The 4954-nt window shown below is 31.5% G+C and overlaps 1 pseudogene; it reads left to right on the top strand.

Moving 5' to 3' along the window:
* Nucleotides 1–1022: 1022 nt before the first annotated feature.
* On the top strand, nt 1023–3368 carry LOC107477437 (TOM1-like protein 1; annotated as a pseudogene).
* Nucleotides 3369–4954: the final 1586 nt, after the last annotated feature.

The following is a 4954-nucleotide window of genomic DNA, read 5'->3' as shown; positions in this document are numbered from 1 at the left end:
AATAAAAAAAATTATTTTTAATATTAATTATATAAATGATAGAACGAATATAACTATATGATTATATAAAATATTTTATATTATCAATCTATTAAAATTAAACTCATAAAATATAAACCATAATCATTTTTGTTGCCAATTATCATAATGCCACTATCTGTTGGGCACTAGCTTATATTGGAGGTGAGAGATAATAGGCTGCATTTGTTTATTGATCCGAAAGATATTGAGATAAAAAAAATGAAAATATAAAATTACATTTAAAAAATAAGATATAAAAATAGTATAAATTAGTCTAAATATGCACATTTTAGTTAAAATAGAAAATAAATGAATGAATAAAAAATATATGAAAATCAATTTAAATTCAAGGATTTATTTGAGTATTTTTCCTTCTTAAAAAATGCAAAAAGAAATTTCAGTTAAAAAGATTTATTTTTGTATATTCTAATACATTTGAGTAATTTTCTTATAAATATAAGTAGAACTATTGGAAAAAAGTTATAAAATTCTTCCTTTTATGTTGAAATGCTGCAATTGTCATCTTTTTAAAATTATTATTATTCAAATATAAAGTAGTTTTGCATCTAGTTTCTAGACATAAAATAACTTCAACATGTAATTTTCTAAAAATATCATTTTGTAAAATATCATCCAAACTTGTCACTCTCCATAATTTAGTTGTTCAATATAATAATATATTTTTATTTTTTAGACATAAATTGCTGAATATATACACGTCATTTTTTCTCCTTGATTCCGGGACAAAGTTTTGAGACTTTGGATGAAAGCTGAAGAATTCTTTTCTTTCTCCCCACTTTATCATCATTATTCTAACTTCCTTATACAATTTTTTCTTTTCCCCCAAAACAATTTTTATTAAGTTTGAAAGTTTGATCATTATTTCATTAATTACATGCCATTTCATTTCTCTGAACTCTCCTTTGTCATTTTCCCAAAGAGATATAGATAGTGGTTGAACAAAAAAGTGTTTGTTTTATTTTATGTAACGTACAAAAAGGTTTGATAGAAGTGGGAATTAAAAATGTGACTGAGTCCCCAAGGAACGTAACATCACAATCCAACACTTCTTCAACTCACTCTCTTAGTCTCTTTAATTTCCTTGTTCCATTCTTCTTTCTCCAAATTACAAGTTAAGAAAATTAAGCTAAGGTATGATCTTATTTTCTTTCCCATCATAAACTAATACTTTGATTTTAACTATAATTTTGGTTGAGATATCCCTTTTTTTTTTAATAGATAAGTTAGGAAGATGAGTGAGAACTTGATGGAAAAAGTGAACGCATTAGGAGAGCGTCTCAAGATTGGTGGAGTGGAAGTAGGTAGAAAGATGAGTGCCGGAATGAGTTCTATGAGCTTCAAAGTGAAGGAATTTTTCCATGGTCAAAACCATGCGGACAGGCTCGTCGAGGAGGCTACATCAGAGTCCCTCGACGAGCCTGACTGGTCTATGAACCTTCAAATCTATGACTTGATCAATGATCATGAAAGCATCAACACAGGCGAAGTGGTTCGGGCGATCAAGAGGAGGATCATGATGAGGAATAATCCGAGGATTCAGTACCTTGCATTGGTCCTTCTTGAAGCATTGCTTAAGAATTGTGACAATAAGGGATTCATGGAAGTGGCATCTGAGAGAGTTCTTGATGAGATGGTTAAACTAATTGATGATCCTTTAACAGTTTCTAGTAACCGCAACAAGGCTTTGATCATGTATATATATATATCTTCAATTTTTTCTTTTAGAAGGTGGTTTGATAATTACTCTTGTTTGAGCAGAGTTTGAAATCAAGGGGTGTTGGATTTCCTGTTAGAGACAATGAAAGCTTGGCTCCAATTTTCACTCCTCCTCCTCGTCGTTCATCCTCTGCTGCTGATTCTGATGATATCATTTTACCACATCCCATTCGCTATGATATTCCCATGCGAAGCTTCACCTCTCAACCAACCACAAAGGAAGCTTTTCATGTTGCAAGAAACACCATTGAGCTTCTCTATACTATCTTATCTTCTTCACCACACCAACAACTTTTACGGGTATCATTTCTTTTCAGTGTTTCATGACTGGTGTGTCATTTATACAATTTACATTAATAACTATTATAGACTGAATTTTAAACTCAAGTATGATAATAACAGATAAATTTTGTGTTTGTGTCAGAGTTTATCACAAATTCTAAACCTTAAATCTTAATAATGATATAATATATTGGTGACCAATATTAATTTCCTAATCATTTGGCTGATTATTTTAGGGTAAGTTTTTAATTTGTGTTAAATTTATTATAGATAAGTGCTATATGTTTCGAAGACAAATAAGTCTTCGACTAATTAAAAATATAAAAACATCATTTATTTTTTAAAATATAAGACATTTAAATCTCTTCGGGGGATCAATTTATTGTTATATATTTTAGACGGAAGAACTTAAATATTCTATATTTTTAAAATGTTAGGTTTTTGTATTTTCAATTAGTTAAAGACTTATGTCTTTGAATTAAAATATTTGGGACTTATTTATCTTTTTCTTGAGTTATATTTTAGAAAAAATAATGTTAATTGCTAACCGCTATTATATTTTTTTAGGCCTTCCTGAAAATTTCAAATCCAAAACAAATTAGTAAGAAAAATAAAAGTCCACTAGTCAGGAAAAATAAGTCTATTGACTTATGACTTTCACAAAAATACAACAGTTCAATCATTAATATAAAATAAATACAAAGTTCATTGCATAATCCCATTTGAATAAAAACCGTTAGTTAAATATAGGTTCACATGGTTTTTCCTTTACTCATTAGTGAACCATCTGAATTGAAAAATTCAGTTATTTAACAGAACTTGTTTGTACAGGATGAACTGACAACCTCATTAGTACAACAGTGTCAAAGGTCTCGATGTGATGTGCAAAGAATAGCTGAGACTTCTGGGGACAATGAAGCACTTCTTTTTGAGGCATTGAATGTGAATGATGAGATTCAAAAGGTTCTAACTAAGTACCAAGAATTCAACAAGCCTACAGCTCCTCCTGCTCTGCCTACATTTACTCCACTCCAACCGGTCGAGGCAGAGGAATCGCCCGGCCGGAACACAACTGAAGATGATGATGATGATGATGCCTTGATTAGGAAGCCAAGTGATTCAAGGGTTGGATTGAGCCATGATGACATGATGCATGATCTTGATGAGATGATTTTTGGCAAAAAAGGTGTTGGAGATGATCCTACCAACCACCACCAATCATCAAAACATGATCTCATCTCCTTCTAATTATTTATGCTTTTGCAACAAACGACACATAACCTTAATTACTGGTTACTTCTATAATATATTAGATCATGGTTTTGAACCTTGTTCTTCAAACCTCGTTGATTTATTTAAATTGCGCCCTATAAATACATATAAAGTTGAAAAATTATAAATTAAATTTAAATGCAAGGCATCACTTCTATTATAATATATAAAAATAAAAATACAATAATAATATATAGTTTTTTTTATAAATCTTTATACATCAATGCTAAATCTATTTTATAGTAACTAGTAAGATAGAGAATAGCATTGGAAATAATATTTTTTAACTTATATATTAAATTAATTATAGAATGGAACATGCAATATTAGAACTATTACTATAACACACTGTCATATATGGTCATACAAAAAGTTAATTAAGGCAGCTCAGTCCACAAGTATGTCGCTTTAACGCGGAGGCTGGAAAAAGACCACACTCAAAGGTGTAATGTACACTGATAATTATATCAGTGCTGTTTCCATAATTTAAACCTGTAATCTTGAGATCACACGGAGACAACTCAACCATTGCTCTAAGCTTCCTCTTCTTGTACAAAAAGTTAATAGTCATAACATAATTTAAATAGAAAAATATCATAATCATTTAGAAGATTTTGATCATGATGATAACATTTAAATATACGAGTTATAATGATAAGTGTTAAGGCTAAATTTGATTCAAACTGAACAACCCTGCTTCTGAATTCTATAGTTTCTAATCTTCAATCATGAGCTTACATCCATCCTTCATTTCCAAATTTCGTAGCGCAAGAGATAATACTCGGTTTGGTCCTTGAACTTGTACTTGTCTCAGGGCAGTCAAAGACCACAGTTCATCTGGGAGATTGTCCAATTTTCTACATCTTCTGATAATCAGACTTTGAAGGCATGGCATTGCACCATTTGATGGTTTCAGTGGCTAAGAGAAGGGGGGTTGAATCTTAGCCCCTTTTTCGCTTGCTAACACTTGCTGGACTTTGAAGAAATTTTTCTGTTTTTAGCTCGTCCCTAGCCACGAGACATTTTCATTTTGTCTCGTCACTTGACACGAGACATTTTTTATTTTTCATCTGATCAGTAAAAACAGAATTGAAGTAGGAAGAGAGAAAGAAGATTACACCCAGATATATCCTGGTTCAGCTGCTAAGTGCAATGCAGCCTACATCCAGTCTCCATCACAACAATGATGGAATTTCACTATAATCATCCAGATTACAACTTGTAAAGTGCTAACCCAACTTACAAGGGGATTCCCACAGAATCATGAAACACAACACAGATGTACAAAGGAACTCTAAGACATCTATGGCTTTTTCTTTTAATTTTGCACTCTCTGTCTTTTTCCGCTCTATGGCTTTTTCATACAAACCTCACTATTTGCCTTTTTTCATGAGACTCAAGACATGACAAAACTAAACATAAAAATTACAAAATAGAATACATTGAAGGAAAAGAAAATCTATTAGCTTAGGTAACTCTGAGAACTCTGTGCCTTGCACTCTCACCCTTTCTCCTTGTTCCAAACCTTGACTGTTCACCCTTACCTATAGGGAGAAGCCTTCAAGGTTGAAATCAAACAAACCAAGCTAATCTTCTTCTTCTTCAAAATAGAACCGGTTCGACCACAGAGAGAGAGAGAGAG

This window comes from Arachis duranensis, chromosome 3 (assembly GCF_000817695.3).
Source record: "Arachis duranensis cultivar V14167 chromosome 3, aradu.V14167.gnm2.J7QH, whole genome shotgun sequence".
Taxonomy (NCBI): Eukaryota; Viridiplantae; Streptophyta; class Magnoliopsida; order Fabales; family Fabaceae; genus Arachis; species Arachis duranensis.
Note: the sequence above shows the minus strand (reverse complement) of the source record. Positions and strands in the feature narration are given on the sequence as shown.